This window comes from Nematolebias whitei, chromosome 17, assembly GCF_014905685.2.
Source record: "Nematolebias whitei isolate Nwh7 chromosome 17, NemWhi1, whole genome shotgun sequence".
Lineage (NCBI taxonomy): Eukaryota > Metazoa > Chordata > Actinopteri > Cyprinodontiformes > Rivulidae > Nematolebias > Nematolebias whitei.
This window is the reverse complement of record NC_056514.1, coordinates 19,559,950-19,570,189: the sequence shown is the minus strand read 5'-3', so window position 1 is coordinate 19,570,189 and position 10,240 is coordinate 19,559,950.

Here is a 10,240-nt window from a genome sequence, read left to right as displayed (position 1 = left end):
GAGCACAGGATGCTCTCCACTGCACACCTGTAGAAGGAGGTGAGGACTGAGCTTCCCAGACCAGCTCGCCTCAGCCGTCTGAGGAAGTAGAGTCTCTGATGAGCTTTCTTGATCAGGCTGGTGGTGTTGTTGCTCCAGCTGAGGTTGTCATTCATGTGTACACCCAAGTACTTGTAGCTGGAGACCACTTCCACCGCAGATCCTCTTATGTTCAGGGGGGTGTAGGTGTTTTTGTTCCTTCTGAAGTCCACAATCATCTCCTTTGTCTTCTTCACATTGATGTGAAGGTTATTCTCTCTGCACCAGCTCTCCAGGTGTTCCACCTCTTGCCTGTAGCTGGACTCATCATTGTTTGTGATGCATCCCACCACCGCTGTATCATCTGCAAACTTTACAATGTGACAGCCTGGATGGGTAGCTGCACAATCATATGTGAGCAGAGTAAACAGAAGGGGGCTCAACACACATCCCTGAGGAGAGCCAGTGCTGAGGGTTATGGTGGAGGAGGAGAGGTTGTGGATCCTCACTAACTTGTGACTGTTTGTTTTAGGCTGACTTTCTAGTCTGGCTCTCTGCCTGTCTTATTAGGAGTGCTGTTGCGTGATTCAAGTTGAGCTAAATACTGAATGAGTAAAGTCAAGTTAATCATACCTTTTGTAACACTTTCCAATTTAAGGCCTGTCTTGTCCAGCAGCATTTTTTTTCTGTTCCTGGGGCAGATATCAGAATCAGCTTTATTTTCCTTGTACCAAAGCACAACAAAATTACATTTCAGTACAGCCCGTCCGAGTAAAACATAAACAAACGGACATGGGGGGGATAGAGGTGTCTGAGGCTGCGACCCATGGGAGGCGCTGCCTTTTTCATTTAGATATAAAAAGAGAGGCATGGGGGAAGGGGGGTATAAATAAAATCATTTCTCTCACTGTGTCCTAGATAAGACACAGTGTGAAAGTTGCAAAAAAAATAACCTCAGCACAGAAAACAGCAACATACTGATGACATCATAATATATATATGCATGAGCAAGGCCGACGAAGGCAGTGAGTTTGTCCGTGGATACTGCCAGATAGTTCCACAATCCTGATAAGAGTGTATATCAGTTGGCTCAGCTCTGATACAGGTCCACAGATGTCCTCGGGAAGGGAGCGGGTAGGGGAGGGGGAAGCAGAACTTCTTGCTCACATAACATCCAGGAGAGTTTGAAATAGTTGGACAATTCAAGACCGACACGGGGGAGCCAGATTCAGATAACAACAGTTATTTGGGTCAGGCCAACTTTGCCTTAATTTCTGTCTGCCTTATGGTTCTACTGGTACGTCTTAATGGCGATTCTAAACACTTCACCACTTGCTCTTGCCGAGATCGGATGCTTCTCCCCTCCCTCTCCGCTTTGCTTTGCTGCTCTGTCTGTCTGTGAAACTGCTTGTGAAACTCTCTTGCATATCTTCTGAACCATAATTATGGACTTGTTTTGATCAGTTGGTCGCTCAACTCAATTTACAACATTTCTTTGAAGAGAAGACGGGCTTTGGGCGAGCCGATTTACCCTGTTGGCACGTACGCAGCTGGATATCTCATCGACTTGGAAGACTTGATGATGTGTCTATCTCTGCTGCTTTTTGTGGATTTTAAGGACCCATATTTAATTGGATTTTTGATAACTGGTTCCTGCTTTTTGGATTCGGCTGGTTGCTGGATTTATTTACAATCAAGGAAGTCGTCTGCATCAAATTTGGGCCCGATCATGCTGCTTGCCTTTATGATGGCTTGGTTTGTGCCTCGAGTACCCGGACACAAATGCTTTGGGCTGAATTAATCGGATCTTGGGGGATTTTATTCAGTCACGTTCCATCAGTGTGGCCATGTAATTTGGACATTTCGGAACCGAGTCGACCAACACAGACTCAAGATAGATGTCATTAAGTTCTGCCTGTCCCCAAAACAACTGTGTGTTTATCTGAATTTGGCTCCCTCGGCTGGCCTTGAAGTTCATCTTATCTGAATTCGCCTGGAGAACGTGATCTGACGCTCACCACCCCCTTCCTGAGGAATTTCCAACTGATAACCAGATGAATCCAGCTGAATAAACGTGTCATCATTTCAGGACTCTTGGATTCTCATAGACGTTATTCTTGGCCATTCCTCGACATACCTCGAGAATGTTTATGGATCTCACCAGAGGAAACTGGCTGATTATTCCATCCTTATGAGAACTCTTACAGTGCTCTTGAAAGCATCTATAAACATGCTGACCGCTCTCGCCTCCCCCCCCCCCCCCCCCACTGCAGAATGTCTATGTCATATTGTGCTTGTTTGTGTGAGGTTTTTTAATTTTAATTGTTTTTTTTTCTCAGGCAAGAAAAAAAGTCTGATAGGAATTTTTTTCGCCTGCAACTCCTGCATGTGTCCAGTTAACCAGTTTTTGTCTGTCCAAACAGGTCTCACTTGTAAATGAGTCTTTGAGGCTCATTGTGATTTATCTGTTTAAATAAAGGTTGAATGAATGGAAAAAAACAGCCAAATTTTGTAGTCGATACCGCCGGGCCGAGCTTGTAGCTTCTCCAAGTTTTCTTCTCGCCAGCGAGTTTCAGGAGCCGCAAGTGACCTGAGATTCTCAGAAATTGCATCCAGCTTACGTCTCAGCTCACACAGCATCTGAGTCTGAGAGCTCACCGCACCGCACATTCCTTCACACAAGCCAGGCAGCCTTACAAAGGCCAGAACAGCTGCCAATGTTTTCCATATTTGTCGATATGCCAGGTAACCACCAACTCCAAAAAGCAGGCATCCTGTTATCACAAATCCAATTATGTACACATCTTCTACATTCTCAACGGGCAATGCGGACAGGCTTACAATCTTCCACTGCCTCCAGGAATCCATCATGTATCCAGTTGCAAGTGTCCCATCAGGGCAAGAGGGCTCTCCTTCACCCTGTCTTCTCATTGAGGAAAGTTTTATCAGTTGTGATGAGAGACCAGCTGACCAGATCCATAATTTACAATTCGGAAGATATGTAAAGAGAGGCTCCGATAGGGTTCACAGGACAAAGAGGACAAAGAGCAAAGCAGGAGGGGAGCAGGAGGGGAAAATGTCTGCCTCCGTTGAGAGCAAACAGGAATATGTACTTATTTTTATCTTACTAGTTGAGCTGCACGTTTTTCTGTCTCATAATGTTGTTTGAGCAGCAACATGGAGCAGACTGACACTGATGGATGGATGGCATTAGGAGCAATAAACTGCAACATTTCCCTGCTCCTAATAGTAGCTGAGATTGCAAAAATATTCAGTTAAGTCATTTACGTCCATCTTATTAATCATAAAGAATCGTTAAATGTTGGCTGTTTAATCTGAACACGCTAAGGCAGAATGTGGCACGTTTTGCTTTAACTTAGCATTTTGTGCTGCTCTGTGGCTGCAGGAGAACTCTTTAAACTGTCTCAGAAAGTTGCTGTAGAATGTCAACAGCACCTTCACCCACTCGTAGTCTTGTCTTTTGTCATTTCCCCTCCACTGAAAACTCACACCTCATACTTTCCACCCACTGAGCCATTCCTAGAGCTTTGCCAACCACAGCGATCCTTCTCTGTTTGGCTTTAGCTACGCAGGTGTTGATCTGTCTGCCATATTGACACCTCTGGAGTATTATGTTGTGTGACACAGAGGAAAGCTACAATTATGCTGTCAGCAGATCAGATGAACCAGATTGTTTTTCAATGATAAAATCCTCCAATAGTCACTCATACTTAAAACTAAATGAACCAGTCACACTTTCAGTTTAATCTGTCCAGAGTTACACCACAAGTTGATAAGGTATAAGCTTTAAAAAAGATGACATAAGATTATTTACTTCCATGGAAGTGAAGTAAAAATTCAAGATTCTTTGTCTCGTAATTTAATCCAGTATTCCTAATGAAATTGTATAACCTTTTGCACATGGTTGCCATGTTTTTTGAATAACTGCCTGATCCCAAGTTATTTGAGCTGTCTGTCCCTTTGCATACTCATTATAATCCTTTGTATTCATCTGTAGATGGGTGGAACTAGCAAAAGCACGCTTTCTATTCAGATGGATTTTATTGCAGCTCAGTTTAAATAACTGTTGCAAATTTCCCAATATTTTAATAATGCTTCAAATGTAATATTTTGTCAGACTGAATGCGTTCGACCAGTGTTTCCCAAACTCTTCAGCTTTCAGCACACAGAATAAAAGTTGCATGTTCTCGGGAACCTGACTATTTGTCGAGATATAATAAGCCATGTAATAAACAGCTCATCAACCATTTTAACATTTAGCTTGGTGGTCAGTGCAATGGTCTTGTAATCCTGAGGTTGCAAGTTTGTGCCCAGGTTATGCCAGGAAGGGCATCCGGTGTAAAATAAATGCCAAATTTTTCATACGAGTTTGCTTGCTTTGGCATCCCCGGAAGAAGGAACCAGCCAAAATAAATGTTCTTACCTATTTGTGACTACCGTCTTTCTGTTTTAACAGTTAAGGCTAAATATGCTAGTGATAATCCATTTTGAAGTTAACAACAAAGTCCTTGCTCAATAATCCAGGTATACAATCCAACATTTTTCAGTCAGGTCATCTGGACAGTTTCTTTTTGTGGTGCTGAAATGTTTCGCCTTCGATCCAGAAGGCTTCATCAGTCAAGGAAACACACAACACAAAACTGATTCTTCCCCCAATGGCTTACTCCAAAGTGGAACAAACCAGTTTTGTTGGTGCTAAGATGGTGTCTTTGGTACGCCCCCTGCTCCATTGCCGGCCCTCTTCCTTGTTGACAGTCGTGTCAAACTGGTTGAAAACAACAAAGTCCATGCTTAAAAACCCAGGTATACAATCCAACATTTTTCAGTCAGTCATCTGTCATTCGTTTTCAACCAGTTTGACACGACTGTCAACAAGGAAGAGGGCCGGCAATGGAGGAGGGGGCATGCCAAAGAGACCATCTTGGCACCAACAAAACTGGTTTGTTCCACTTGGAGTAAGCTGTTGGGGGAAGAATCAGTTTTGTGTTGTGTGTTTCCTTGACTGATGAAGCCTTCTGGATCGAAGGCGAAACATTTCAGCACCACAAAAAGAAACTGTCCAGATGACCTGACTGAAAAATGTTGGATTTTGAAGTTAATTTGATTTCAGTTGAACATCTCATCTCATCACTGTGTTATGACCAGGGCTTAATTTGTGCCAGATCCTGCAGGATCTGGGAACTCTTATTTTGACAGGGTGCATTCTGCTAACAGCTTGGATCCGGTAAGCTTACTAATAATAAAGTTATGAACAAATATTACTGCCTTGAACGAAAAATACTTGTTTTGGATATGTAAACTGAAAATAATTGCTTAAACATAACAACCGCTTATGAGCTTCTTAATATCACATACGAGCTGCCCCTTCAAGTAAGCATTTCCTCTTCTACCCTTAAAAAAAACTCTGCCCCTAAAAGTCCAAAGTCATCATGCAATTTTATTAAAACTCTCCAAAATATAAATAAACAGCACAACTAAATTGCAAATCAGTTTGACAGTTCACCACTGCACCCTGTATTCACTGGTTAACTGGTCATCATTAACTTCACGCAGACGCTCACTTCTTGGTCTGCTGCCTTCATACATCTCCTCCTACATGTCTCTGCGTGAGTGCAGCTACAGCGTGCGCTCTCAGGACATTATTACATACAGTGTCCCCTCTGTGAGGACTGAACTTGGAAAAAGGGCCTTCTCCTACTCCGCTCCCGTTTCCTGGAATATCTTACAAAAAGATCTGAAGCTCTCAACCTTGACCTCTAAGTGGCTTCAAACATTTGCTGAGTTCATGGGAAAAACGAGTGCAGACGTTCCTGCTTTTAGTTTACTACATCGCCGTAATTAGCTGATTTTTCTCTACTTTTCCTTTTAATTATCGTTTCAATTTATTTATTTTTTTTTTTGTTTTTTTCATTTAGCCTTTATTTATCCAGGTTAGTCTCATTGAGCCACGAGAACTCATTTTCAAGAGAGACCTGTTTATGGAGCACATGGTGGGGGTTAAGGGCCTTGCTCATGGGCCCAGAGTGGGGCGAATGTGCATCCTTTAAGATTGTCTGTTGTCGTTGTTGTCCACTGTTGTCGTCACTCTTTGTTAAAATTAATGTCTCTCTTGTAAATGAGTCCCTGAGGCTCAGTGGGATTAGCCAGTACAAATAAAGGTTGAATGAAATAAAAGTGGGTCATTAATTCAATATTGATTACTAAAAATACAACGAGAGAAATGTTCGATATGTATTATTCACATTATGTATCAAAACAACAGTGCCAATTTGTCAAAATAACAGCGATCAAAATGTCGAGAAGACAGTCCAGTTTACTCTCCAGAAAACAAAGGCTTCTCATTGTCCTTAGTTGGACAACCGAGCACCTGAAGGCAGTGGCACTCGAGATTGGAGCAAGTGTTGGGGGTGAGTGAAGAGCTAACCAGACAATCGTACATGGGCAGGAGCCCACAGGCAGCCACCATGAACAGATGGAGGAGGAGCCAGGAGGTTTCACGTGGGGAGTCGGACAACAACGAGCAGGACTGTGAATTCAGTGGAGAGGAGTTAGGCTCAGAACCATCAAGTAAGTGGCGAGGGGGTGGGGGTATGATGCTTGACAGAAGCAGAGTGTTTGCAAATGTAGATAAACGTAGATGTTTAACAACCTGTTAAAATACATGAACATGCAGGTAGTTGCATCTACTTTATTCTGAATTTTCTGGGGTAGGACTCGACATGTCCGCCCGCTGTTTGCGTTCCGGCATCAATCGGTTTCCAAATTAAGCCCTGGTTATGACTTGCATTAGGATCCTGACTCCAACTTTAGAAACCACTGCCTTAGACCACTGCAATATGAAGGGACCAAAGTTCAAAGCATTAACGACATTACTCTTCTAGTTGTTTGTCACTGAGCTGTGACTTTTAAAGACTAGTTGGCAACTGCAAAGTTGCAAGAAAATCTTAAAACTTAAGTCTCACTGAATTCGGAACGTTTGCGACTTAAGTGAACAGGAAGCTTTGCGATTGTGTTTTTTGCTCAGCGAGTTTCTAAAAATCATCCCTTTTTTTTGTGCACAATTTTCCAAAATGTAGTTTTGGCTATGCACATTATTTTGTTGCCCGCCTCCACCAACATTTACCTACCCTGGCCCGCTTTGTTCCCACTTCTGCAGCTGCCCTGCTGTTTATGAGTTCATCTCCTGGAGCACTCTTTTGAAATGAAGAAAGGTGTATTTGAACCAGTTATTTATTAATTATTTATCATTGGTATCATGGTTTTCAGGCCTGAAGATGTTTTCTGTCAGAGGGATGCTCCCATACATGCGCCAAAATCCAGGTCTAGTGCTCTTGTTGCCCAGGAGGAACAAACCAGAACAGTCCTTTTGTTGCCTCTTTCACTGACCTCCTTGGTTTTTCCTTGATGTTTGGAAGAGTTGACCGTTAAAATTTAAATTGTCACAAACTACCAGCCACCTCTTCCAAACATCAGAACGCAAACCTTATAAACAGAAGTGCTGTTCGCCTGCATGCAATGAGTCTGTGAGACACATTTTTAAAACATCTACTTGGAAACGAGAACGTTCAAGACATTTTAATCGTGCTCGTCTTTAACCATGTGTGTTGTGTGAATATGTTGGGGCTTCAGAACTCCTGTCTGAACGTCTTTGTCTAATTTAAATTTGTCTCCAGAGTCATAGACAGGCAGGCTTTGTTACAACAGGAACAAGGGGGAGATTACTCGTTTGTCACAACAGCTGGGGTTTATCATTCACCGCTCCTCGGACTTCTAAAGTCACAGGTCAAAATGTTTGTCGGGCCGAGCGGCATCATTTCCCAGAAGAATTCAGAACATTTCTGCTAACTGGACGTCAATCTGGATGACCTAAAACATTTAAACTCATAGTTTCCGGGTGTAGAGAGGATAAAAACAGCTGTTTTAGTTTCAAACCTTCAGTGTCTGTGTTGACTTCATTTAAGGTTTCTGTAAATGTTTCACTTCACCTTTGAGGTGACACAGCTGCCATAAACTGAGGAAATGTGTCTGTGTGGGATTATAATCCGCAGCAGAACGAACAGCAAACAAACGAGAAAAATAAAAAGGTATCACATTCGTCTGGCCAGCTGTTTCCTGTGTGATCCTGAGTCTTTGTCGCTAAGTGTTTTTTCACGTCTTCCTATTATTATTACTAGAGAAGTGTCTGCACTCATGATTTATTTTTAAATTGGTTAAATCTACACTTCCGTTACGCAGCATTTTGCCTTTTGCGCTGCATAAAAAATAGAGTTGCAAAAATGAAAAAGTGTTTTTGTTTGACGCTTTACGTTTCATATTTAGGATTCAGCTGTTTTTTGGTTGCTTTTTTTTTTTTTGTTCGGTTCTGAAGTTACAAGGAGTTTATTTAGTCCTTATCTTCAGAGCTTTGAAGGATGTTTTTTGTCGTTTTATTTTGCCATAATTCATCCAGTTTTAAACTGGTTCATGGTGAACAAGGAAAAGTGGAGGACTGGCGGCTGTAATACAAACACAAATGGTAGAGAGGGATACAGAAACACAGGGCAGCTCTAAAATTGCTTCACTTTAATTTTATGCTGCATCAAGCGGTTTGGATTTAATCATTTGACTGCCACTCGTAATAAAACGGACCATTCACTCCGTTGTATTTGGATGGTTCTGGTAACCACTAGACTGTGGTCTGGTCTGTTATGAGGGCAGAGGTCCTCAGCTGCACCACCTTAACATCTAGAGAAGGCAAGCTCTCTTCTTATTGTCATTTTATGGCCTTTTGCTTCCTTTTTGTCAGCCTGTCCTCGCTTTAATTTCTAAACCACTCCAGTCGGATCAATGGCTGAAGCCGACCTCGGTAGATACTGGTAGTAAAATTGCTGATCAACTCCAGACAGAAGTTTATCATTTTGAGTCCCCCTCTGCAACAGTCTTAAGTTGTCTGGTTTACTTGCTCTGCAAAATATGCTCAAGTCTGAGCAGCCTGATGTCCAGAGAACAGGAAGTATATTTAAAATGGTGGTGAGGAGAAGTATTCATGCCAGTTTTAGTTTATTATTTTCTATTTTCCTGCTTTCTCGTTGTTTTTCTCATTTGTGGCTCATTTTTGTCCATTTACTTTTAATATCTATTGTAATTAATTTCAATAGTCCAGTTGAAATGACTGTCAGAGACTTCTATAAACAAGGAAATGTTTGATATTTTGAGTCAACGTAGAAAATTGGATTTGCCAATAAATGTAAGACTGGAGCTGTTCGAACAGTTCCACCTGTTGTATTGTGTGCATGTAAAATGTGAGCTGTGCTGTCCTTATTTAAAATGCGCAGTCAAAATTTCAACTTGCAATAATATGAGATAAAAAAAAAGTTTGGAAAACGTCATCAAATAGTTATTTTAGAAAGAAAGGGATTGGTTACTGGGCAGGACTTACCAGTATGAGTTATAGGTGATTCTAGCCCAGTATCTGTAAAATTGACTGATTTATAGCCACTTTTGAGTTTACGTTCAGTTTGCTATGGTGGCCATCTTGAAATGGAGTGACTCCAAAAGCAAACTTGTAGATATATATTTCTTCCTGAAAACGTACTTGAAATCTGTCCATGGGTTTATGAGATAATTTGCTAATGGACACACACAAACAGGCAAAACATTATCGCTCGCCACTGAAAGGCTGGTGATAAGAACGTTACTGCCTGAAAGGACTTGATCAGAGACTTAAACCAGTTTTTAGCGAGAAGTGGATTTTATGTTGGTTGTAAAAATGGGTGTTTGAAAAATATTTTTGCTATAGAATCTGGTATAAAGAACTTGTATGTGATTTCAGAGTAGCAGAATTTATGGTTTGTGTAATAACTTCTGTATGTTGGAGATTAGGGCTGCGTGACATTTCGCACATTTATCATCTCACTATCATTAAGCATAACGTCAATCTCCTAATAGACTGCTTGGACAGCAATAAATCATAAACCTTTACATTTCAAGTACCATGTATTCATTTTCTGCATGCTAGTAATATATTTAATCAATCTTAACAGACTCGCTCCTTGTTGTCCACACCCGGTTTAGCTGATGACGATAAGAGAAAGTGAGGAAGATGTAGATTTATCTCAACTGATATCACCGTTGCAAGTTTTTCTAATATTGTGCAGCACTGTTACAGATAAATAGCATGTATTATTTGAATGTATTTTAATGTCAGAAGAATGCAATATAT